The sequence below is a fragment of the Mustela lutreola genome, chromosome 1, assembly GCF_030435805.1.
Source record: "Mustela lutreola isolate mMusLut2 chromosome 1, mMusLut2.pri, whole genome shotgun sequence".
Taxonomy (NCBI): domain Eukaryota; kingdom Metazoa; phylum Chordata; class Mammalia; order Carnivora; family Mustelidae; genus Mustela; species Mustela lutreola.
In genome coordinates this window covers 28598387-28626247 of record NC_081290.1, presented here as the reverse complement: position 1 = coordinate 28626247, position 27861 = coordinate 28598387, and the positions used below count along the sequence as shown (strand labels likewise).

The window sequence follows — 27861 nt, the reverse complement described above, 5'->3', positions numbered from 1 at the left end:
GAACCGTGGCTCAAGCAGTTGGAGAACTATCTACATTGGAGCAATAGACTTTCCCATTGTTGTCCACAGAGCTTCAGCCTTGCAATAAGATGTCTTTTTCAGCCACTGCCCTTTATACTGACAGGGCCGACTAGGCTAGGTCTCATGGAGCTGGGTGTGCACATAATCACATGTTTATCTTCAAAGGGAACAGAAATGCTGCCATGCTCTGGAAGTTACTTTTATTGAATCCTTATCAATCTTCATTATTATTTGCATATGACCAATTATGAATGAAGAGAATAACAGCACACATATACGTGTACATATACATATACAATACCGTATATGAAATATATTCATACATTTTCATTTGAGCCCCACAACAACCTGTAGGAAAAGTAAAATAGTTGTCATGACCCCCATCATGCTGACACAGTCACCAACCCTGAGAAAAGTTAAATGAATTTACCAAATGCACAGGGTTAAAAAACAGCAAAGCCCAGGGGTACCTGGGTGGCTCAGTGGGTTAAATGTTTACTTTCGGCTCAGGTCACAATCCTGGAGTCCTGGGATCAAACCCCGAATTGGGCTCCCTGCTCAGTAGAGAGCCTGCTTCTTTCCCTGCCCCTCACCCGCTCGTGCTCTTTTCTCTCTCTCTCTTTCTCCCTCTTGCTCTCTCAAATAAATAAATAAAATCTTTAAAAAAAAAAAAGAAAAGAAAAGAAAAAAGAAAGAAAGAAAGAAGAGTGGCAAAGCCCAAACTAATACACTATGGGAAACTTTGCCATATTGAACCACGGTCTTCTAACAGAACAAAATAAGACACTTTGGAAAACTTCAGTTGACTTTCTTAGGTCTCAACGGTATTTCTGGATGCTGAAAAGCAATAGTTTACTAAGTAAAATCTAAATGTCTTAAAACAATCCTATGGTTTCCCTCAAAGTGCTAATTATAATTCTGTGTATATAAATGCACCTAGTTAAAACTTAGATTCACAACTTTAACATTTGTGATGCTGTTGCCAATCAAAATTCTGTCAAGGGAACAGCGGAAACACTCAGTATAGTAAAGGCTTTAATAGAAAGAAGTAAGAGCACATACAAAGATTGGAGAAACTGCCCATGTATCTGGCAGCAATTGCCACCAGAAAATAATGGTGTCTCCTCCTCCATCATTCAGATCTGGTGCCAATCCCTCTCTTTGGAAATCTCTAACCTGGGAAAAGAGATTCTGGCAAAACTATATCGGGCTTCTTTTCAATGATATCTGGCTCAGTGATGCTAAGTGGACAATGAACAAGCATATGTTGGCATGACAAAGTGGTCTCAGAATTCTGTGTCATGATTTTTAAGTTTTATGAAGTATACCCTGGAATCCTATATCCTAACTGATATAGCAAGGGAGCAAGCTGCACAGCCAGGGAGAATACCTCATTATTCAATTCCTTCCATATATTCAAAAATATTTGATACAATTTTTTAGGTTCAGTGAACAAAACAGACATGGTTTCATCCCTGTTGGTACCTACCTCTTGATAGGGCTTTGTCCTCAAACCCAATGAATTTGCATTTCGTGGAGAATTTATATGGTGTTGGGTCATTCACAAACTTGAAGAGCATCAAGAGTCTAAATTTCCTCAGCCATCTTAATGACCAACTTTGCAAAAATCACATAGTTCAATCAGAGAAGCAACCCAAAATACCCACTGAGTCATCAGATGTCATTTCTTGATTCACAGCCACGCTCTCAGGGAATGATCACAATAATCTACAGTATTTGTGCAGCACTTATTGGAAGGTGTTCTTTAGCATTGTCTTATTTGATCCTCACAAAACAGATATGGGCAGGTAACTTTCTTTTTAACTGATGATAAATCAAGGACATAGATAAGGGCAATAAATCGTTTATTTAATTAATGATCAGTGTGAGACTTGAAACTAGGTCATAACTGTCATACTTCAACAGTATCCCACTGTCTCTTGGGTACTAAAAGAACTGAAATTATATGTGAAATTATAGAATTAAGAAGGCCTTGGCCTTCTACATTGTTTTTATTGCCCACCTGTAATTGTTCTTCCAGCTTAAATTCTAACTCAAGTGTCTAGGACTGTCCTTTGTTTAATGGAAAAATAAGCAAATCTCTCTTGGCCAGAGCCCTTCCTTTCATGAACATTCTCTGCAATGAATAGGTCACCTGGTCATGTCTTTGAGAAGTTTATTAAGTGAGATCTGTCCTACAATATCTGTGTCTAGCAAAAATACTTTTAGAGAACATAAGCACTTATGACAGAATCTTAAAACCAGAGAGGACACTGAAGAAGACTTGGGTCAATTCTCTCCTATAGAAATGAGAAGAGTGAAATCCTGTGAGGCTCAAAGACATTGAAGTTTAAAAAAAAAAAAAAATCACATAACTAGTACTTAGAAGCAAACCTGTGTACCGAAATCTGTTTTAAAAATTCTGTGAGCTGCCATTATGTGGGGGATATCAGAAAATTTAAAGAATATTCTCTGGCTTAAAATCAAATTGTAGAGACATAAAACAATGAAAGGAGCATAAAAGCCAAGAAATAATTCCTAAATAATGGTCCACAAGCTAGAATTGCTGTAATTCATTGAAAAAATGGATCAAGAATTTGTTTTTAATTTCCACTTCATTCCACAAAAGATGTGAGGTACCTCATAAAAATACTTTCAATGCAAAAGAACTAAAGTAAGCATTTATAGTGATCATAGCAAGGGAAATTATAGGCTGAAAAATTATAAAGCCAGACCTGCTATTAGGGGTGAACCATATGGTTAAAATAAATAATCCCCAGATTTATCATCAGCTTTCTAAAGGCCAAGGCAAAGTAAACACAATCAACTTATAAGATTCGTATTGTCCATAAAACAAACGTAATTAACTGTTCAATAGCATTCTTCAGTAAGTACTCAGAAAGAGGGCCCTGAGTTTCATCCAGTTCTTTCTTAACATAATCCATCAGTGTGGTCCCTTGGCATAAAATCAAAGTACATCTCAGTAAAGCAATCATATTAGATCCAAAATGGTGTTGCTGAAAGATCCAGCAATGTTGTGGTCTGGCTTTATTCAAGGGCATCATTTAGAATGTACAGAGAAATGGATTAATTACCTGATCCTCAAGCATTTCTTCCAAAACATCTATGGCAATATGGGAAGCAAGGTGCTCAACGTTATAATGTCTGGCAAGAGCCCGTGGCTTAGATGGTCTGTCATACCTACTGATGGCTATTCTACAAGCTTGGATAATCAACCAAGAAGAGCTGTGTGTCATTAAGGACATCTGTGAAAATGTAAAAGCCTAATTGAGTCATGTTTAATGCATTTATCCAGGGCTGAATAGGGTCAAAATCACACCAACCTAATTTTAAAAAGAAAAAAAAAATTGTCTGGGTCAAGAACTAAACAGAGCTGAGATCAGAGGTTGCAGAATTAGGAATAGCTTCTGGAAGGAGATGGTACCTGAACTTGGGCAGACAAGGAGGAGAAATTAGGGATTGGGGACTAGCAGAAAATCACATAACCATATGGTAGGAGAGTTGCAAATAGGAGACAAGTCAGTTTGTCATCAAAATTTATGATTTTAAAATGCAGTAACAATGGGGCAAATCTAAACACAATTCAGCTTTATCTTTTTTATGGAAATATAGCCAGTAGATAGTTCTTTAATTTAATATGACAACATTGGTTTGATAAGATTTCAAGCCAATGAATTCAGTAAGTGGATGTGTTTTGATGACCTTTGCTAATTTGTTGAATGCCGTGAAAATCCCCTGCAGACTTTCTAACAGTTCCAAAGCTAAAAATAATGACCTCACTGAAGATTCCATCAGCTGTTTTGATTCAGAGAAAGGCTGAGAATGACTGATGGATTTTGGTTCTCAAATGAGACTCAGAGATGTGCAGCCTGACCTGTCTTGTATATACCAGAAAATAATTGTCTATACTTACTAGAGAGCATACATAGGGTAACAGGGAGTAGTAAGAACTATCTTTTATTATAAATAAAAATTGCAGTTACATTAATGCTTAATTGTAGGCTATGTGCCAGGTGTTGTGCTTTAGATGCCTTATATATTTCATATTATCCCTACAACTTCTCTGTGAAGGAAATATCACTAGCCTCTAGGTATGGTAACAAAGGCTCAAAACTTTAAGTGACTTGCTCAAAGTTACACAGCCTATTAATGCTAGAGACTTTGAACCCAGGTCTTTGTGACTCAAGAGCTAATGTTTTCAAACTTTATATAATATAGATTCTTTTTTAGGGGCTGTTGCTTTAGATTATAAAACGAAAACATTTTGGTTGACTGTCTAAAACACAATTTTGAAAAATGGAATTCCTATAAGAATCATAGAATTTGAACGTGAACTGAAGATTATGGAATCATTAACCCAATGTTCTAATTCTGGATAAGTGATGCCAAACGTGAGCTGCTCAGAGCCCTGCACCTCGTTGAAGGAGAATCAGGCCATCCAGTTCATGATGCTGTGCTTTTGGACACTGCTCCCTTCTGTCTGCTCTGGGGCAGGTCTCCAATTAGTTGTGGAGTGAGAAAAGAACTGAGCCTGGGTGTGAAAGGGAACCTAAATTTGTCAGGTGCTACCATGCTATTATGTGGTTGGAGTACCTGAAGCTAGATATCTTCTTTTTTAATGAAAACATTGAAAGGATCCAGAGAAGAATAAAGGGTGATTGTTTATAATTTAGAGGGGGAAAAAAATCAAAGAATATACAGAGTCATATGTAAATAGGTTAAAATCAAACTTACTGATCTATTTTAGGCCCCCTTCTCTTTGAGTTTAGCAACACAACTGCTAATTTTCACAGTTGGTTTGAAGATTTCTTGAAATCTTAAGTTATCAGTTGAGTATCTCCAGCCTGTTACTGCCACTTCATATTTTAATGAGCAAGCCCCTCCGTCTCTATGGTGTCTTTCAGTACCTAGTGGAAAATTTATCTGTACTAGAAAAATTTACATCTGATCTTACCAAAATATGTAACCTCCTCCATTCTCTGAATAATTGTATATTCTCTCGTGAAAACATATACTGTTTCTAGACTTGGCATCAAATTATCAGAAATATTTATTTGCCTAGTTAATTATTTCAGTAATCTATCCAGCAAGCAGTCATCATAGCATGGGTAGTGCCTGGCACTCTAGATGACAGTGATGACCAAAAGTAGAAAGGGTCCCTACTTTCCTTAGTGGGGCTTCCAGACAGGAGAGAGAGATAGGCATTTATTAAAGACTTGCACCAATAAAGGTAAACATAGCTAGGAAGTAGTGGCACTTCATGCTATTACAGAGTAAATTGGTGGGGATTGGACTTACGGAGGTCAAGAGAGTTTCTGTTGTTTAGAGATCTAAAGGCTAAGTAAGGAGTTAACTAGGCAAGAGGAAAAAAGAAAAGTCCAGGCATAGAAAACATCAAATTCAAGAGTCTGTGGCAGGAAGGATGTTGGCAAACATGAGGCACAGAAGTAAATCTAATGTGGTTGTAGCAGCAAGAGAAAAAGACCATGGTATGAGTTGAAGCTAGAAGTTTAGGTAGAGGACCTACCCATCAGGATTTTATCTTAAAAGTAGTAGATCACAGGAGGATTTTTAATATGGGGAAAGGAGGGCTAACATAATAAGATTTGTGTTTGAAAAGTCACTGTAACTACAGTACTGAAACAGATGGATGCAGGTGAAGAAAACTATCAGAATGGACCATGGAGATATGCTAGCTTAGACAAAGATGGAAATGGGAAGGAGCAGATGGAGGGAAGGCAGAGTTAGAAGGGAAAAGCAGGTGGAACTTGGTAAGGAATTCAATATGAGAGAAAGAGATGGAGGAATACATAATGACTCCCAGAATATCTGGGAATTTGTTTGTATTAGTGGATGAACAAGAATGCCATTCACCAAAAATTAGAAGAATGGTTTTGAATTTTGAGTGAGGGACAAGGAGGAGATCACAACTGTAACTTTGAATATCTTGAGGTATGGTGTAAGTCTGCAGCACAGAAAGAGGTCTACTCTAAAAACATAAATTTGTGGATCATCAGACTATTTTAATAATCATAGCTGTAGACATAGGTGACTTTCCCTGAAAAGAGGATGCAGTGGGAGGAAAGAAGAGGGTTTAGGAGAACTCCAGTATTTAATGACTGGCCCAGAATAGGGTGAGAATGAAAAGGAAACAAGGAAGGAATAGCCAGAGAAATGGAAGAAAACTACAGAGTGTGGAGTTAGAGAAACCAAAGAAGGAAAAAGTCAACCTTGGACCCTGACCTGAAGAAGAAGGAGAAGGAGAATAAGAAGGAGGAAGAGAAGAAGGGGGGGAGGAGAAAACAAGAAGGGAAAGAGGAGGAGAAGAAGGGGAAGAAGAAGAAAATATATATATATATATATATATAACTCATGAGACAGATAGATAGATAGATAAATAGATAGATCGATCGATCGATCGATAGATCTCTGTGTGGGGCATTCCATTCTCAGAGGTTGCTGCTTCCTTCACCTCTTGGAGGTTTCCCTCCTAAAGGGAGTCACTTGCTAATGGAGATTTGAAGGTCTGCAGAATTTCACTCTAGCATGGAGGGGTCCCGGCCATGGAAGCAGAATCTCAGCTATCTGTTGGCCCAAGCTCTTGTGGCACACACAGATTATTGCTCAACAAGCATTTCTGCAGCTGTTTCCTAGTTAAAATTTATGACCTTATTGTTGCTAAATATCAACAGAAACGCCACATTATTTAAGGTATTTATTTGTAGGGCATAATGACGAGAACTGGGTGATGTTTAATGGAAAGATGTTAAGTTTTGTGATATGGAACGTTGTAATCTTTTTCTAATAAAGAAGTGAACACCTATATTACTAAAAAAAAAGTTTAAGTTCAAAATAGAACAGAGGAAAGAACATGTATTTTGTATCTGTTACTAATTCTCAGACCCTGAGGAGTTCAGTCTTTGTGATTTATTTGCCTCATCAAGATTATGACAGTATGTCAAAATATATTTACACATACACACAACTTAAAGATCACTCATGTGTAGTAGTCTTTGCTTCTGTTCATTGCTAATCCATTTTAGAAATACTTTCTGACTTTGTGTCTATGAAAATGTTAAGGATGGAGTATAATAACCTATACTTTTCAGAGTACAGGACACTCATTTGCAAGATGACTGCAATATGCTTTATTGGCCTCAGCTAACTTAATGTTGAAAAAATATATACTTCATTTGATTAAAAGAACATTACATCAGTTCTTATTTTCTCATTATTTGAAATACTTTCCTCTGGGGATTAGATTACATATATATAATAAGGTTTAAAGGTATTCATTAGTGAACATATATATAACTCTATTCAAGACTGGATTTTCAATATACATTTCCTCAAGTAATTTAAATTTATGTGTATAATTTTAGTATAGCTGGCTTTAATTTATTACCAAGATAACAAGCCCTACCAGCCAGCTCCCCTGTAGTATAGTAGAAAAGGAATGGTTTAAGAGCCAAACCTCTTTGGGTTTGATCCCACATTTATTACCTGTGCAGTTTCTCTTTATACCACATTGTGCCTCATTTGCTTCACCTGTGAAATAGGGACAATAATACTTATCTCATGAAGTTGCTCTAAGGAAATGTCTACCACATGTAAGCATTCAATACTGCTTTCTTGACATGTAATAATATGATATCAGGATAGTAGCCTCCAGAAAGAGCAAAAGCACCCACCTGGCAAGTTTTGACTCTATTGTTGCATGCATGCCATCCAGATCCAGAAAAGCAATCATACTTTTTAATATATTCAGAGTGCCGTGAACCCTGATGACATTGTCTCTCATGGCCTGTAAATTGAAATATATCATGATCTTGGCCAATGTGGACAGTTAACTTCCACATGATTTGAGAGAAGAAAATGATGGTTCCTTCTGTGCTAGTTTTTAACTAAAAGATGACAGAGAATTCCTTCAATAAGGATTGGTTGCATAAGTGAATAAAGTGAAACTGAGTGAGATAAAAGTTTCTTTGCATATTTTAGGAAATGTATAGAAATTCAAGATTATACTGGTTTCACAAACTTAGAGCTCTGTGGAAAAACCAGTGAGTGCTGGGCTAGGTTTTGCAGTCATTCATTTTCTCAAAAGGTATGGTGCCCTACCGTGTTGCTACTCTAATAGGTGCCATGATGGTCAAAAAAAAGAGCCATATCTATAGGTCTCTGCCCATGTCAGATAGGAAAATCATGAACCAGGTAATCACAGGGTTTTTCCAAAGCCAGCCAAATAGAGTAGCCTCCCTCCTTCTAATTTTCATCTAATCTTTCCATTTTAGGCTTAGCTTGTCTATTGTGTTTTCCCCAACAAAACCATATCTAACCCAGGCAAACCAAAATCCAAGATAAATTGTTGACTGTTTCTAATTCACCAAACAATTTTGTCTACTTTAAGATACTGTTTTCCTCTGATTCTGAGCATATAGATACATCTTAATTAGCCTATTACCTGACTAATATTTTGGGGTTTTTTAAAGATTTATTTATTTATTTGTTTGTTTATTTATTTGTTTATTGGACAGAGAGAGATCACAGGTAGATAGAGAAAGATCACAGGTAGACAGAGAGGCAGGCAGGGGATGGGGAGCAGGCTCCCCACTGAGCAGGGAGCCCGATGGCAGGGCTCGATCCCAGGACCCTGGGATCATGACCTGAGCTGAAGGCAGAGGCTTTAACCCACTGAGCCACCCAGGCACCCCATGCCTGACTAATATTTTGATAGTCACAGTTTTTTAGTTTATGCATTTGAGTTTGCTTATTTTGGATATTTTGTTTATTTCATCATAACAGTGCAGGTTTAATGAGAAGAAAGTATAGAGGTATCAGAGATCTTTCCTGGCATACTTCTAAATCGAGTTGCTTTCCAATGTTTTTTAATTAAGCAAAGACTACTAAAAATGTAAGAATGTAATAATGAATTCCCTCAGAGGTCCTTGGACAGTGAGGTCAAGCCGCATTCGGGGGGAATGAATCCTAGGTGGTTCTTTTAATAGTTCCATCACAACTACATAATTATGGCTAACTTACTTTTCAGGTGAATCAAGCTCAATCTTTAATTACTTTAAGTTAACGGTTTAGAAGTCTTCTTGATGTAAATACCTTGTATTTGTCTTCTAACATATAAAAGATATTATCTTTCCCAACTTGATAGACTAAATAGTATAGAAGAAAAGACACCAGGTCTGTCAACTAACTTTGCTTCCTTATAGTAAAATGGGAATGATCATATCTATCTTGCAATATCACAGGGTCTGATCCAGAGCAAGCATTCACTTTCTGTTTTAATTTTTATTAGTAACACATGTATGTGGTTTAAGAATTCAATAGTTTTCCAAGACCTACTATAAAAACAGCGATCCTCAGTCTTCATCTACACCCTCTCTCCCTCCCTTTCTATTAACCAACAGTAACTGATTTCAACCCTGTTAGTCCTTTTATTTTCCTTCACATTTCTAAATAACATCACTTGAACTATTAATTCTTGGTTTCTCACTTTTATACATACCTTTTTTATATACTCCCATATCCCCCCACCAGCACGTATACACACCTTTCCCCTTCATCTGCCTAATATTAACATCTAATGATCAACCCATATCTGCTATTATTAAAATATTGAAGTGCCTCTGGGTGGCTCAGTTGGTTCGGCATCTGCCTTTGGCTCAGGTCATGATCCCAGGGGCTTGAGACTGAACCCTGCATCAGGCTCCCTACTCAGCAGGGAGCCTGCTTCTCCCTCTCCTTCTGTAAATAAATTAATATATACATGAATAAACAAATAAATAAATACAATCTTTTAAAAATATATTGAAATACTTCTTGTAGGTAGAAAAATAGCTGTCGCTCTGAAACTACCGAGACCCATCTCTACTCTGTTAGTCCAGCCTCACCCAGAGACCATCCCTCCCCAGATAATCTCCTCCTACAATCCAACAAGGAAGGGAGTGATCCCTGGCACAGCAGGTTCCTTCAGCATTACCCAGCATCCACTATACCTCAATTTTGTAGTCCGTACCACACCAGGTGGTAAATATTTAATATTTTTAATATATAATCCCTGGTTGTATTTAAATTTTTAATTATGCTGATATTTAGTATTCACATTATTGCAATTCTGTGAACATTATTCACAGCTGAGCTATTTAGAGACTATGACCAAACTTACTCTCCTGTACTACTTAACTTCTTTTCCATTATTAAATCATCAGCAAATTCTTTGTTCTAGGTGTACATCTCTTCTCAAACACACAGTGATCTATCAAATTAATCTTCCTAGGGACATCTCTCCTAGAACTCTGTGTTCTTTTGCTTGCATCTGAACTAATTGCTCTTCAGACCTGCCTGCACCATTACCATCTCAGGATCTTCTTTCTCATCACCCTAGGGATTGTTATTTTTTGTTCTCCCTTCTGTATGGAAGCCTATTTCCTGAATCCCACATCACTTTTTTCCTTAGTTTATATCCTGGTGGAGCTTTCCCCTGTAGCTTCCTGAGAGTAGCCAAGGGAAAACTAACTTTTTGAGAACTGTGTGTCTGACAATGCCCTTATTCTCCCATGACAATTGATGGAATTTTTTATGTATATAGATGCCTATGTAAGAAGTCAATTTCCTTTGTATTTTTTAAGACAATATTACAGTGTCTAACTTCCAATATTCTATTAGGAAAATCAATGCTATTCTAATTCTTTTTTTTTTTTAAAGATTTTATTTATTTATTTGACAGAGAGAGATTACAAGTAGGCAGAGAGAGAGGAGGAAGCAGGCCCCCTGCTGAGCAGAGAGCCCGATGCGGGACTCGATCCCAGGAGCCTGAGATCATGACCCGAGCTGAAGGCAGCGGCTTAACCCACTGAGCCACCCAGGCACCCCTAATTCTTAACTCCTTATATCTGGATACATTTTTCCTTTGCACCATTTTAGGATATTTCTTTTGTTTCCTAATATTATAAATTTCATAATGATGAGGCTTATTGTGGAGTTGTGTGATCACGGTAAATATCAGATTGAACTTCTAATCTAGAAACAACTATAATGCCATATAGTTGGAATCATAAATGTCTTAGTCCACTTGTACTGCTTCAACAAAATACCATAGATTGGATAGCTTATAAACAATAGAAAGTTATTTCGCACAGTTCTGGAGGTGAGAAGTCCAAGATCATAGCACCAGATGATCTGGCATCTATTGAGGACCTACTTCCTGGTTCATACAGATGGTTATCTTCTCTCTGTGTTCTCACATAGCAAAGGGGGCAAGGGATGTCTCTGGGACCTTCCGTAAGGGCACTAATCCCAGTATTGAAAGCAGAGCTAACCACCAAATCACCTCCCAAAGGCTCCATCTTCTAATACCATCATACTGAGTATTAGGATTTCAACATATGCATGGAGGTGGGGCATACTAACATTCAGGCTGTAGCAGTATGGCAAGTAGGCTTTTAAAATTGGCTTCTTTCACTTACTAACATTCACTTAAGGTTTTTCCACATCTTTTCATGGCTTGATATCTCATTACTTTTTAGCACTGAATAATATTCCATTTATTCCATTTACATATTGAAGGACATCTTGGTTTCTTCCATGTTTTAGCAATTACAAATAAAGCTGATATAAACATTCCTGTGCAAGTTTTTGTGTGGACATAAATTTTATACTCATATTGGTAAATACCAAAGAGCGTAATTCCTGGATGGTATGGTGAAAGTATGTTTAGTTTTGTAAGAAACTGCCAAATTGTCTTCTGAAGTGGCTATATCATTTTGCATTCCCACCAGCAGTGAATGAAAGTTCCTTTGCTCTACATCCTTGCTAGAGTTTGGTATTATGAGTGTCTTAGATTTTAGGCATTCCAGTAGGTGTGTAATACTAAATCGTTGCTGTTTTATTTTGCAATTCCCTAATGATTTGTGATGTTAAGCATCTTTTCATATACCTATTTTCCACCTGTATTTACTCTTTGGTGGGGTGTCTATGCAGATGTTTTGTCTGTTTTTTTTATTTGGTTTGTCATCTTAGCATTGAGCTTTTAAGAGTTTTGCATATTTTGAATACCAATCCTTTTTCAGATATGTGTTTTTCACCACTTTATTTTTAAATTGTTTTAATAGTACTGAATTTACATAGTTTAAAAAATAAAAACAAAATTTAAAGGTAAATATTGGGATGTTTCACCCCACACACTCTCCCTTCCATATTCACCCCTTTTCACCATTTATATTATTAGGTTCTTTCTTACTTTCTACAGCCTCTTTATGTAAATAATAACATATACAAATATATAGTTTTATTTAGCCCATTTCTTAACAAGATTGACATTCCATATGTCATTCCACACTTTGCTTTTCCAATTAGCAATGTATCTTGGGCATCCCTCCATACTTGTCATAAAGATCTTCCTCATTGTTTTATACAGCTACATCATGTTCCATTCTGGGATGTACAGTACTTACATTAAGGAATTTCCTGTGGCTGGACATTTATCACCCTGACTTTCAAAGGTAGCTGGTGCTCAGAAGCTGCTTAGATTTTCTGAGGCTCCATAATGACAATGGAGTGCTTCTTAGCTCTCCCCCTTTGGCAGCTTAGATTCTGGTTTGCTTAAATGTGCTAAGACAGTTTCCACTCGACCATCTGCTTTCTAGCTTCCAGAGTTTCTTCTGTTCAACACTTAGTAGCATAGCAGTATCATCTTCAAACTCAAGGGATACATCCTTGATTGGCTAGGTATATGTGAGCAAGTTTGTTCTTATCTTGTATATTTCCACTATACTTTTCCAGACTCTGATCATATCCTTTCAGAATGAAGAGACTCCATTTTCACAAATGAAAATAATCTGAAGATCAGAAGGTGGGGGATGAAATTGTTTACTTTTTTAGAGACTAAAGCAGAGAAACAGTATGGTCTAAAGACTTCCTGGGGTCATTCACCAAGCCAATAAATTGCTTTCTATGGCTTTTGCTTCCCTATCTGAGGCTATAACCATTACAGTACCATTTCTTTCCCTGGATTTCAACTCAGTAGGCCTAATTACCATTTTCCTAATTTATAGAAATTGTTAGCACCATTAGTGCAAATATATCAAGGGCCCTGAGGGAGCAGTAATTCTCCTGCTGTACATTTAAATTGATACAGCCATTTAGTTCATCAACTGTGTAAGTCACAAGATGGACCTCTCCTGAGAAGTTGTAGAAGAGCTGTTGAGTTTGGGCCCTGCAGTCAGACAGACCCCACAGCTATTCAGCTTTCTAGTTACATCACCTTAAGCAAGCTATTTAACCCTTTAAACCTGTGTTTCACCATCTATAAAATAATGTGCTCCTCACAGGTTTGTATGAAGGCTAAATGCATGTAAAGCAACTAGTACAGGGCCTGGCACAGGCCCTAAACAGCATGCAATGAAAGTGGCTATCATTAACTAGCACATAGCAAACTACTTGGTGCCTAGTAGACATTCAATAAATAAGTGTTGAATGAATATTTGAATGGATGGACAAACACATCCTTTTAATGAAATACTGAATTTGATTAAGGTGTGTAGAAGGCTCTGCTCTCACCAATTCTAGTGTGTGTGTGTGTGTGTGTGTGTGTGTGTGTGTGTGTGTTTGGGGAGGCTGTGAAGGGCAATTCTCCTCCACCCCTTCCCACTCGAGCAATTCTCCATTGCCAGTTGGGTGTCCTCCAGTCAACTCAATTCTGACACTACCTGAAGATAGAGTCGGATTCCCCAGATGAAGGGCTCAGTCCCACAAGACTGCCCCCCCAACCCCACTTGATAAGCCAGTTACAAGTTCAGGTTATCATCTGCACTTTTAATTAGTCAGCTATAGATAGGAGGTGCCAAAGATACCCTCTGCCCCTTGAGTTTGATTTATTCGCTAGGGTAATTCACAGAACTCAGAGAAATATTTTGCTTACTAGAAGACCAGCTTATTACAAAAGGATATAACTCAGAAATAGCCAGATGGAAAAGATACACAAGGCAAGGTACAGGAAAAAGGCATAAAAGTTTCATGCCCTCAGAATGTGCCACTCTCCCTGAATCTCCACCTGTCCACCAGTCCAGAAGCTCTTTGAACCCTATCCTTTCACGTTTTTATGGAGTCTTCTTTACAGAGGCATGACAGATTAAATCTTTGGCCACTGGTGATCAATTTAACCTCTAGTCCCCTTCCCTCCCTAAAGGTTGAGGAAAGAATGAAAGTTCCAAACCTTTAATCATAGGATTGGCTACACTGCAACCAGCCCCCAACATTAGGTGCTTTCCCAAAGTCACTTCATTAACAAAAACCTAGTAGTGGGAGAAGGGAGCTTGTTACTAATAACAAGACATCCATATCACCTTTATGGCTCTAAGCATTTCAGGAACTGAGGACAAAGGACCAAATATTATGATAAAAAATGCTCCCATTGTTCTCATCTCTCAGGAATTCCAAGGGTCTGGGGAGCTGTGAGCTAGCGACTTTAAACAAAGACCAAATATACATGAGAAATTTCACAGGCTAACTGCCAAGCTGATCTATAAACCACTCTCTGGCTCCTAACAGAAACTGACAAATACTCATTAAATGAATCTTCCAATAAAGGAGTGAACAAATAGATATGACTTGTCCACATTAGTTTTCATGATGCAACAAACCAAAAAAAAAAAAAAATTAAGAAAATTATTGTGGGTATGCATGTATTTAGAAAAGTCAGTTTGCTATGATAGGAATATCCTCTGTTCCTCAAATTTTGGTCTCCAAACATTCCTCCAAGGTGCAAATTTTAGGCAACGATCTCTTGACTGACTGTGGCCAATCAAGTACTCAATAGTGTCTTCAGTGTCCTCTATAGCTGCACTTGTACTAAAAACAAGAGGAAAAATGGAAAAATACTATGTTCAGTAGTTGAAAGTATTTGTCATAGGTAAGATGGCCTTTGTGCTCCTTGTGTGGTGAGGGTGTTAGTTTGATTTGGCAGGAGAGAGTAGGTCATAAACCTTAATAAAAATGCCTTAAGGCATGCTAATTTAGCTTTAAAATTAAAAAGGAAAGAAAAGAAAACTTTTCGGGGGGGGCGTGGGTACCTCAGTTGGTTAAACGTCTTGGCTACCTTGGGCTCAGTTCATGATCTCAGGGTCCTGCGATCAAGACCCACAAGGGGGTGGGGGGGTCCCTTTTCAGTGGGGAGTCTGCTTCTTTCTCTCCCTCTGCTGCTCCCCCTGCTTGTACTCTCTTGCTCATGCTCTCTCTCTCTCTCTCTCTCTCTCAAATAGATAAATAAAATCTTTAAAAAAATTTTTTTAAGATTTTATTTATTTATTTGTCAGAGAGAGAGAGGGAGAGCGAGCATAGGCAGACAGAATGGCAGGCAGAGGCGGAGGGAGAAGCAGGCTCCCTCCTGAACAAGGAGCCTGACGTGGGACTCGATCCCAGGACGCTGGGATCATGACCTGAGCCGAAGGCAGCCGCTTAACCAACTGAGCCACCCAGGCATCCCCCCCAAAAAATTTTTTTTTAATTTTTTATTTTTTATAAACATATATTTTTATCCCCAGGGGTACAGGTCTGTGAATCACCAGGTTTACACACTTCACAGCACTCACCAAAGCACATACCCTCCCCAATGTCCATAATCCCCCCCAAATTTTTTTAATCCAAAAAGTTTCCATCATGTGTCACCCAGAAAAAAAAAAGAACCATTCGACATAATTGACATTTATTTTTTCTTGCCCTGCAGATAAAAACCTGATAAAATCAAATTTAAAATATTGTTTCATTGGTCTTTTGATCCCCCAAAGAAAAATGATTATACTAGGTCTCATTTTTGCCTAGTTCCACACTACATGACATACATTACGTCCAATTCTCACAAATATCCTTCAGGGTCATCAATTTATTGTCATCAAATGGAGAAATGGAGATCCAACATAAAAAATGTGCCAGTGGTCACTGTAATGCTGACCTGAAGGCAGAATACAAACCGTGTTCTTTCAGATTTCAAAACTCGTGTTTCTCAATACCTTTTTATCTTGTGATACTTTTTTCCTAGCAATAATAATGAAATATCTTCCTAAGCAATGAAATAATGTTAGACCCGTCATCTGACATCTGTCACACTGAATTTCCCAAACCAATTCAACATAGAAGAAAAGGTTAAGAAGTTTGGGCATAGGAGTTTGGAACTTGTCCAAAGCAATGGTGGGAAAGGGAAGAGAGATTTAGAAAAGAATTGTAAAAAAAAAAAAAAAAAAAAAGAGGTAAAGAGAAGAGTTTCTGTAACCAATGGTCAGCTGATTCTAAATATCTGTTTTTATAAATGGTAAATATTGGTCATTTTTTGAATACTCAACATTTCTTTTATATTCCCACCCCCCATATCCTGTAAGGCAGAGCCCTTCTCTTAATACCAAATCTGAAAATCCCTGATACTCATTTTCCCAGCTCCCTCTGCATCTGGACAAGAGACAGACCTAGGTTCTACCATTCACTCACACTTGTTCAAAATATCAACAGAAATTTTTGACATAAAGAGGAAAGGAGCACAGAGAATACACCACAATGAGAATGGCCTCGTAACCAGCTGCTAGAATGGTTCTAGTGGCCTCCTTTGGTCTCCAGCCACAATGTTGTTAATGATAGAAGAAATAACCTGGACACTAGCAGCAGGGTCTCATGGGACCAGTTCTTTGGCATCTATTTTGGCAATGCTTTCTGGATTTGCAAACTCAATCTCGTTCTCTGATACTTAGGCAATCTGGAAGCTTCCTAACATCTTTCAATACATTCCTTTTAGTTTAAACTAACCTTATCAATTCTGTGGTCCACAATTAAGAATCATCACTGAAACAATATATAAATAATAGCAATAATGATCATTATAACTACCATATTTTGAGTGTCTATGATGTGATAAAATATTCTGATAAATGTTTTAAAAACTTTTTATTCATGAAATTCTCACTGTGGCCCAGTTATTTCCATTTTACGAAGAGGAAACAGAGAGGCTAAATGGTGTAGTCAAAGACATATTGGTAAAAAAAAAAAAAAAAAAAAATAGCAAAGCCCAAATTTGAACTCATCATTGTGACTCCAAAACTCAGCCGCTGAACTTGAATATATAATTTAGAGGTAGTTTGTACTCATAGCTTTTAGGGTACGTCTATAGGTAATTGTATTAGGGTTCTCCAGAGAAGCAGAATAGGATGTGTGTATATTTATATACAGAGAGATTCATTTTAAGAAGCTAACTTACAAAATTTTGAGGGCTGGCAATCTGAAATCTGTAGGACAGGTCAGCAGGTCAGAGACCCAGGGAAGAATTAATGTTGCAGCTGAAGTCTGGAGGCAGCCTGGAGGCTGAACTCTCTCTGTAGGTGTCTATACCCAAATTCCCTCTTATAAGGATATCAGTCATAATGGATTAGGATCTACACTAATAACTTCATTTTAGCTTTATTACCTCTGTTAAGACCTTATTCCTGAATGCGTTACATCCCATTCTAAGGTACTGGGGGTTAGGACTGCAACATACGAATTTTGGAGGGGACATAATTCAGCCCATTATAGGAGTAAATTCAATGCAACATTTTGGGTAACACTGAATATAAATGTAGCCTTAGGGATTTTCTGAGTTTGAGTGATATGATTACAATTTGTTTATGGGTCCCCTCAGTTTTTAAAAGACCAGTCCTGCCCATAACCACCATCAAAATGCTAACCTTAATATTATTAGCAACCAAGGTCTCCTATGTCTTAATTAAGTAGCTTTGGGATGTTGATGCCCAGCTACATGGGAATTTTAGATTGTGTCCCCCCCCCCCCCGCCAAAAAAACAAGCTGCATTACATTACCCAATACTTAAACCCACTGGGAAAATCAAATGAAATAAACTCCATTATGACAAAGTGAAACAGCTACTCAAAATATTCTTGTTCAAGGACTAATGGCTTTTAGCTATAATCTCACAATTCTTGCAAAGGTTTCAAACCTTATGGAGGTTGGACGGCATTGTGAAGTCTGAAGTCACCTCTTAGCAATGAACACTGTGATAGGAACATTTGTCATTTTTTTTCATCTGGAGATTTGTTATTCAGTGGTTGCAAGTGAGAGTGTTTGGAAAAGCCACCCTAACTCTTCCGTCAGTTATTTAATAGCAGTGAAACCTTTTTGCATTTATAGGGGTTTTGTACTTTTCAAAGTCCTTGCACATACAGTAGTTCACTTCATCTCAATGGTCCTTGATTGGCCTAAAAGTTAAACCCGTCTTCCCAATGTGCCTCATGATCTTAGAGAACACTTTAAGCAATGAAATAAAGTGACCCAAGTGAGGAAATTGCTCTGAAATCATTCTGTAAAATCAATGCACCATTTTCATACAAATTCATAAAGAGTGAAGCTACTAAGTTAAATCCTTAAGGAAATTGTGGGGATTATACAAAGATTTTTAATCCTTTACTGTTTACTTTGTTTTTAACACCGTTTTCTGTAGGGCTAGCTCTTAAATCCAATTTTACCTTATTAAAAATTTTAGACAAAAACATGCCTCTATTGCCATTTTGCTTTTCTGTTCATTGCCAAACCCTCATATTCCCTTTAAAGAAAAACTGAGGGTAATTTGTGGTCAAAAGATCCTAAACTGAAAATACTTGCTGTAATTAGATGGGGCCTGAATATTCCTCCCTCCACAAAGCAGATGGTGATTTCTTTTTTAAAGAAAATAGTGATCTGTATTTCTGCCTCTGTGCCTTCTGCATCAGACATGAATTAAAAATGAATTTCTATTTTGTTGCACTCTGGGAGCCTGTTACATTGACCAACATTGTTGGGGGGGATGGGGAGAATCACCTAATTTGCCCAAATAAAATCACACGATGTATAACAAAGACATTGGCTCTTTCAACTCTCCACAGGCAAGCTTTAAAAAAAAAAAAAAAAAAAAAGAACAGACGCAGCATAATCTTGAGAATCCTCTTGTTATTCTGCTGGTGGAGTCTGTAGCTACGGAGACATCTGTGATGTGGGATGAGGAAGATCATTTTTCTGAAATACAAAGAGTACAGAAAGTAGAAAGATCATTTTGGGTGTTTAAAACCTAAGGAATAACCTTAGTCTTTACCCATATGGTTTTTTAAATGATTGATTGCAGGAGCACAGCAATTCAGCGTTGATTTTTCTCCATTTATTTGGTGTCAGAAAATAAAAATGGAATCCAACCTCTTAAAATATGTAAGAAAATAGCTAATTTCATATAAGTATGAAAGGTACTGCCTGTGCTGATAATATAACATGTCTCTAATCCTGGATTCTAATTATGGTGCACAGCCCTGTTTCTCTTGGGGTGGGAAATTAGATAAAAACCTTGCTTCCAAGATACTTTCTGCTGTTGATTTGATTATACAGTCCTATGGAGCTAGTCACAATGCCCTTACAGTTAGTCCTACAAATAATGTCTTTCCTATTTTAATATCATATGTCTATCATTACACTGGGGAGTCTACTTTATTTTTATAGAATCTGATTTTGAATAATCAAAACTATTCTTCAAATACTATATGTGTTATTACATACAAAGTAATATGGAGCACTGAGTCAAGAACCCATACAATTAAGACCCAGAAGTAACTTAACATGAAGCAGTCTGGTCATTCAAGCTTTGATTAAATAGGAAATAATAACAATACAATTTTTGTTAAATGCTAGTTATGCACTAGACACTGTAGTAAATGTTTTGTGAATGTTAATTCATTTACTTCTCACAACACTTTGAGAATAAGTATTATTATTTCTATTTTATAAATGAGAAAATGAAATCACAGAAATGATAAGTAACTTGAAAAAGATCAAAAACTAATGAATATAGAATTCAAAACTAATTAATTTGACTATAGACCCTGGGCCAATAACTAGTATACAATGCAGACAATCAAGAAGCTAGTAACAAGAAGGAAAAAATGGTACATTCAATGGCTCATTGTGTCTGTAAGATTAAAATAAAACAAAATAAAATAAGGAGGTCAAGAGAACTCCAATAATTTTTTTTTTGGCCTTAATATCCAAAGAAATTTTTCCTGGGGACTTAAATGAAAACATGCCTATAAAAATATCTCATAGACTGGAAGTAAACTAACTGAAAGGGCAGGGTAAAAAGTATTCCAGATTCAGGCAGAAACAATAGGTATGTAAAGGACTTATGGCAAAAAGAAACATGAGTTTTTGAGAGACTGAAGATGAAGCCACAGTGTCTTGGATCAGAGTGAACAGGGTCTGAGGAAGAAGTCAGAGAAGAAAAGGGTGCATTCCACTCTGGGCTTTGTGAGCTGTGTTAAAGGTCTTGATCTGTGTCCCATGAGAAATGGGAAAGCATTAAGGGAATTGAAAGGGGCACTCAGGAGGGAGACAAATGAACAAGCGACCTGACTGCCACCTCTGTAAAACAGAAAACAATTTGGAGAAGTACATAGTGGAAATGACTAGACCAGTTTAAAAAATGTTGCAGTAGCATTACACAAAAATGATGAAAGCAATGATATCAGTGGACACGGGGAAAACTAAACTGATTCAAGAGATACTCCAGTGTTGAAATTTTTTAAATGATGAGAAATTAGATACCGAATATAGGGAAGATCTCAAAAGTGAGTCTTAGATATCTGACTAGTGCAACTGTGGATGAGGGAATTAAGAGGTCATGTTGAAGAGATTGACCTTGAAGTGGCTCTCGTCATCAACTGAAGTTGTCAGGTTCACGGTGAGACTATGGGTCTGAAGCTCAAAGCACAGGTCTAGGCTGTACATATACATACATTCTAGAAGTTACCGACGTAGAGATAGTTGTGAAAGCCAACAGCATGGATAACTTATCTAGAGAGAAAATGAGTGAGAAAAGAGGAATTCTAGAACCTAGAACTGATAGAACATAAGCCGGCAAAGAACCGTAAGACAGAGCTTCCAGATAAGTAGGGCCATGACTAAGAGAAAATGTGGTTAGGGAGGCCAACAGAGTAGAGTTTCAAGAAGGAAGGCAAGGACAACAGAGTCACATGCTGCTGACAAGCCAAGTAAAATGAGAACGGAAAAACTGAATACAGCAAAGTGGGAGTCATGGCCGCATTGGCGTAAACTGGGGGTGATGGGACTGAAGTCAGACTGGAGTAGGGTAAGTGGGCAGTGAAGAGATGCAAACACTGTAGACAACTCTATAGAAATCTGGCTATGAGGTAGGAAGAGGGATTAAAGTGGTAGCAAGAGAGACATAATGAGATAAAGGAAATGACCTCAGCCATAAAATCCAAATCTTTGATGATAGTACCTCAGAATCTGCCCACATTTCTAGACTGTTAAACACATACAGAATTGTAATATTTGAACATTTCAAAGGAATGAAGAGTTATTAATTAGCTATAAATTTTTATAGGGTCCTAAGAGAGTTGTTTTTCTTTCTGTAGTGATCCATTAACCTAGCCACACTTTCTTTTTTTTTTTTAATATTTTATTTATTTATTTGACAGTAGATGGAGAGGCAGGCAGAGAGAGAGAGAGAGAGAGAGAAGCAGGCTCCCTGCTGAGCAGAGAGCCCAATGCGGGACTCGATCCCAGGACCCTGAGATCATGACCTGAGCCGAAGGCAGCGGCTCAACCCACTGAGCCACCCAGGTGCCCCCTGGCCACACTTTTAACTACAGAGAAGACCTATATCCATCTAGATACTCAGAGAACAGAACGGGGTTCATATAGGACTTTAGCTCATTGTCCATGTTGCATAGGACATAAAAGGAAGACCCTTTCCCTTAAGGCATCAAAAATATAGTTATTAAAAGTCCTCAGGCATCAAATATTCATCATCATTTTTATTAAATTTGTGTTAAACACAAACTGCACACAAGCTGTTGTGTCAGATGTTGAAAATATAAAGGTGACTAAGACATAATCCCTAAGCTTAAGATGCTTATCAAATAACAGGAATGGTACTTGTAGACAGATACCACTGGAACATTATAAAATGCCACAAAAATATATGAACAAAATGTTACATTGAAGGAGTATATAAAACGCCAGATTGAACAAAGAAGGTATGTGTCTAAGTGTATTTGTCTGTGCGTGTGCACATGCACACACGGGTGTGTGTGTGTGTAGGTCCCCAGGTTACCAATAGAAATAGAAATAGGATACATAACAGGTACCCCCACACACACACACACCCATAGGGCTCAATCATGGAATATTTCATGGAGACAGAAACCCCTGAACTGAGTCTTGAATAATATTAATAGTTTACATTTATTGAGAAATTATAATGTGCCAGGTAAAGTGGTAAGCAGTTTATATCTTAATCAAGTTATCATACCCATTATAGAGATAAAGAAATGGAAACAGAAAGAGTTTAAATAGCTTCTACATGGCAACACAATCTAGTTAATGAGTGTGAGTTGGGATTCAAACCCAGTTTTCCCCCAGGCCCTGTCTTCTGAACTACCACATTATATACCATACACCATATACCATGATAAATCATTAAAAGTTAGCCACAATTTGTGCATGTTGGTAATTGGGGCAGGATGGGCACATCCCAGGCCTGAAAATCAGTCCCTCTTATTTTTCCTTGTTTTCTAATCTCATTCTGGTTACAGGATGTTTTATCCCAGTGTTAAAAAGAGGAAGCATAACCACTTTCCCACGTCGTTTTTAGGATATCAGTAAGCAGAAAGGAGCTTATTATAATATAGTCTATGCTTCTGATCCCCAGGTTACCAACATAGAATAGAAATAGAAAGAATGGTTTTTCTATTTTAAAGTAAAATTTAGGAGGATTGAACTGGAGAATAATTTTATATTTAGATTAATAAGTCCATCTTGAAAAAAAATGGCTCACAGGAAAGCAATCCTGGAGTTAGGATCCATCAGACCACCCAGGAGTCGTGGCACTTAGGGCATGATAGGTGATTAATTCCACTCTAAGCTATAAAGAATAAGCAGAAAATCATAAAAAAAGAAACAGTGTTCACCTTGACAGGGAGGACAGACAGTAGGATCAATCATAGCTAGCTTCCAGAACACTGAATCAGAACAGAAGGAAATTTTTGTCTTATGAACCAGGGGCCCCAGCAACAGTACTGAGATCAAGGGAGAAAAGAGGTTAATTGACTTCTCACCGGTGATACTCTTATCTAATCACTGGAGATAGAGATGGTCTGAAATCACACAGTATAAACTTCTTGCATCAGAAAAGCAACATAATAAATTATTTATCCTTGGAACCTGCATTGGACTGGTGTTTTTGTTCCCCCAAATTCATGTATTGCAATCTAATCCCCAATGTGATAGTATTTGGAGGTGGAGCCTTAGGGAGGTGATATGGTCATCAGAGCCAAGACCTCATAAATGAGATTAGTGTCCTTATAAAAGAGAACCCAGAGAGTTCCCTTGCACCCTTTTGGCACTTGAATAACCAGAAAGATGATGGCTGACTATGAAGAAGGAAGCGGGCTTTCACCAGACACCAAATCTTCAAGCACCTTCACCTTGGACTTCCCAGCCTCCAGAACAGTGAGAAATAAATTTCTGTTGTTTATAAGCACCCCCGCCCCGCCAGTTTATGGTGTCCTGTTACCGCGGTCTGAATGGACTAAGGCAGGACCTCAACCAACAAAGGAGGAACTAGAAGGAGCTGGTATTCCTATAGACCATTTTGAGAATTTTGGTGTAAGAATTTGGGGGGAGACTACCTCTCTGTGAACTGAGAGGTCGTTAAGGGGAGAGCAGCAAAGTAGCTTGCAGGGATGGATGGGTAGGTCGGAGAAGGCTTCCAAACTCTTCACTTTACTTGATGGGTTTTCTCATGTTGCCGAGTTCCTCACCTTCTTGTAATGACAAAAACAAATTACAAAATAGAGAAACAGAAAAAGTAGATGGAGAAGTGGAAGTGGATCAAAGAGGAAGACAAACTTTGGTGAGGACTGTGAAGTGTGTAAACCTGCTGATTCACAGACCTGTACCCCTGGGGAGAAAAATACATGTTTATAAAGAATAAAAAATTTAAAAAAAAAGAGGAAGACAAATAAGAAGCAAAGGAGAAGGTGAAAATGGAGAAATCAGTGGAAGAAGGAGAGGGAGGAAAGGAGAGAAGCGGGATAGACAAGAAAGTTAAGTAAAATGATAAAGGCAGAAAGGAAATGTAAGGGTCATATTAAAGCATAAAATTAAGGCTAAGATAAAAGATGATATAATAAAATACTAGCCTAAAAAATATAATGTTAATTAAGGTAAAAGCTAAAGAACAGCAGAAAAGAAAAGGAAAAACTAAAACAAGATTTAAAAAATTTAAAATGTGAAAATCATAGGGATAAAAGATTAAAGATAAAACCAGGATAAATAAAAATCATAAGAGCACTAGAACCGGTGAGATAAAAAGCTGGAAACATGAAAGTCAGAGGGATAAAAGATAAAAGCTAAAACAAGAAAATCCAAGTTAAAAGCAATACTTAGAAGTTGAGCATGAAATTCTTTTAAAAAACTGTTTAAAATTCATTCTTTCCTTAAAATAGAAGAGAAAGAAGGAATTTGAGATAGAAAGGGAAGACAAGGGAAAAACAGGAATCCTAAAGAATTAAGCAGAACAAACTAAAATAGAAATAGGGAAAATGTAAGTCGTCAACATACACCATGGCAACAAGAGATTCTAACATGACGTTGAGAAGATGATTTGTACCCCAGCGTATGTTCTTGATGCAATAAGGAAACAAAAACAACAGGCCAAAGAGAAGAAAGAGATGAGCTCCTCATGAAGCATACTCTGTATGTTTGTATCCTTTGTTCCTGCGCATCCTTCTACCTCTCTAATCCTCATCCGGAAAAATAGATGTATACTATTATATAGATACTATTATATATACTGTTTTGCTCTAATCCCAGTTCAGCCTCCATAACTGCTTACAATAATAAGAAACAGACAAAATCTCCACAGTTTAGGTACAATGAGATCGAGGCAAAGATACAGTTGTTGTTGTTTTATAATTTGCTTGCTTGTTCTTTCAATAGGCTCCTCCCATGTAATCTATTATTCATTCTTTAGTTAATCACCACTTAGACTGAATTAATTTAATTTTACTATTTCTAGGATAACTTGCCTCCTAAAAGGGTGTCCATCGAGAGGTGTTTTGGATAAGGATTTTCTCCTCCTGCTCTGGGCTTTCATAATGAGCAACACCGGGAAGATTCATGTTAGATGTCATCCCTTTGTTCCACCCAACCTCACCCCTCTCCCCATCTCCCTCCACCCCCGACCACCCCGCTCTGTGTTCCTGGAGGTTGACTTTAATGGACTGTGCCCATGAGCCTGCTTACTCACAGCCTTTTGGTTAATTTTACCAGTGGGAAGCATGGGCAGGGTATCAGAGAATAAGAGTACAGCAAGATCGGGGTGCCTGGGTGGGTTAGAGCCTCTGCCTTCGGCTCAGGTCATGATCCTGGTGTCCTGGAATCGAGCCCCGCATCAGGCTCTCCGCTGAGCAGGGAGCCTACTTCCCCTCTCTCTCTGCCTGCCTCTCTGCCTACTTGTGATCTCTGTCAAATAAATAAATAAAATATTTTTAAAAAATAAATAAATAAACGAAGAGTACAGTGAGATCAAGGTATTTATTCCTGGGGTTCCCTCACTGACATGGATTGACTCCATCTCCTTATCAAGGCTATAACTCCTGCCTGAAAGCCTTCTCCTGCAGCTACTCTCTCTAGATCAGTTAGCACAGATAACCTGCCTCCTCCTCTTGTCCCTTCAGTCCTGGAAGTGGTTGTTACCTAACTCCCTGACAGCTGCTAGCCCTGGGACACTTAGCTATCCCTTGATGGTTCCTCCTAGCCCTGTCCTCAAGGTTGTAAATAGCCCTTTTATTAACACCTCAACATTGAGTGTGCCATCTGTTTCCCGCTGGGATCCTGATTGACACAGTAGGTTAAAGTATATCAGAGGCAAAAATTAGCTTTGGCATTCTCCACCCTAATAGCTATGCCCTCATACGGCCATAGGCTGTTTACAGGTCCCTATTTTGACATACCTCCAGGGTTCATAAAGCCATTATTATCTAGAATGTATCTAACTTACTTTTCCATCCAAAATTATCTATGTAGCGAGCCATTTTCCCAAGATGCAGATCTCTTCAATGTGCATGGAGGAGAAAGCCCATCACTGATCTCTGCCAGAAAATGAATTGTCTCTCTTTCTTCTGTCTTGCTGTTGGTGTAGAGAAATGCAACTGATTTCTGCGCATTGATTTTATATCCTGACACTTTACTGAATTCCTGTATAAGTTCTAGCAGTTTTGGAGTGGAGTCTTTTGGGTTTTCCACATATAGTATCATATCATCTGCGAAGAGTGATAATTTGACTTCTTCTTTGCCGATTTGGATGCCTTTAATTTCCTTTTGTTGTCTGATTGCTGAGGCTAGGACCTCTAGTACGATGTTGAATAGCAGTGGTGATAATGGACATCCCTGCCGTGTTCCTGACCTTAGCGGAAAAGCTTTCAGTTTTTCTCCATTGAGAATGATATTTGCGGTGGGTTTTTCATAGATGGCTTTGATGATATTGAGGTATGCGCCCTCTATCCCTACACTTTGAAGAGTTTTGATCAGGAAGGGATGTTGTACTTTGTCAAATGCTTTTTCAGCATCTATTGAGAGTATCATATGGTTCTTGTTCTTTCTTTTATTGATGTGTTGTATCACATTGACTGATTTGCGGATGTTGAACCAACCTTGCAGCCCTGGAATAAATCCCACTTGGTCGTGGTGAATGATCTTTTTAATGTACTGTTGAATCCTATTGGCTAGTATTTTGTTGAGTATTTTCGCATCTGTGTTCATCAAGGATATCGGTCTATAGCTCTCTTTTTTGGTGGGATCCTTGTCTGGTTTTGGGATCAAGGTGATGCTGGCCTCATAAAATGAGTTTGGAAGTTTTCCTTCCATTTCTATTTTTTGGAACAGTTTCAGGAGAATAGGAATTAGTTCTTCTTTAAATGTTTGGTAGAATTCCCCCGGGAAGCCGTCTGGCCCTGGGCTTTTGTTTGTTTGGAGATTTTTAATGACTGTTTCAATCTCCTTACTGGTTATGGGTCTGTTCAGGCTTTCTATTTCTTCCTGGCTCAGTTGTGGTAGTTTATATGTTTCTAGGAATGCATCCATTTCTTCCAGATTGTCAAATTTATTGCCGTAGAGTTGCTCATAGTATGTTCTTATAATAGTTTGTATTTCTTTGGTGTTAGTTGTGATCTCTCCTCTTTCATTCATGATTTTATTTATTTGGGTCCTTTCTCTTTTCTTTTTGATAAGTCGGGCCAGGGGTTTATCAATTTTATTAATTCTTTCAAAGAACCAGCTCCTAGTTTCGTTGATTTGTTCTATTGTTTTTTTGGTTTCTATTTCATTGATTTCTGCTCTGATCTTTATGATTTCTCTTCTCCTGCTGGGCTTAGGGTTTCTTTCTTTTTCTTTCTCCAGCTCCTTTAGGTGTAGGGTTAGGTTGTGTACCTGAGACCTTTCTTGTTTCTTGAGAAAGGCTTGCCCAGGCAAGTAAGACAATGTCTCCTAATGGCCCTCAGATTACATTGGCATGAGTTACCGCAAAAAACAAATCTTAACCAGAAACTCTCCCTCCAGTTTTGTCCTCCACTCATATATTCTAAGTACTGCAACCAGATTAATTTCTCTATAAAGACATTCTCATTGTGCTACCCACTGATTTTAAAAGCCTCAATTGCTTCTCATTGTCCATGGAATAAATTCAACCATTTAAGGTCTGCAGTCTGGCTCCAAGTGGTGGATAAGTCTAGC

At 37.9% G+C, this 27861-nt stretch overlaps 1 protein-coding gene across 1 annotated transcript in view; it reads left to right on the top strand.

Moving 5' to 3' along the window:
* Window positions 1-27861, top strand: part of GABRB1 (gamma-aminobutyric acid type A receptor subunit beta1) — a 404625-nt gene that overhangs the window by 298913 nt on the left and 77851 nt on the right. The gene's annotated exons all lie outside the window — the stretch shown is intronic.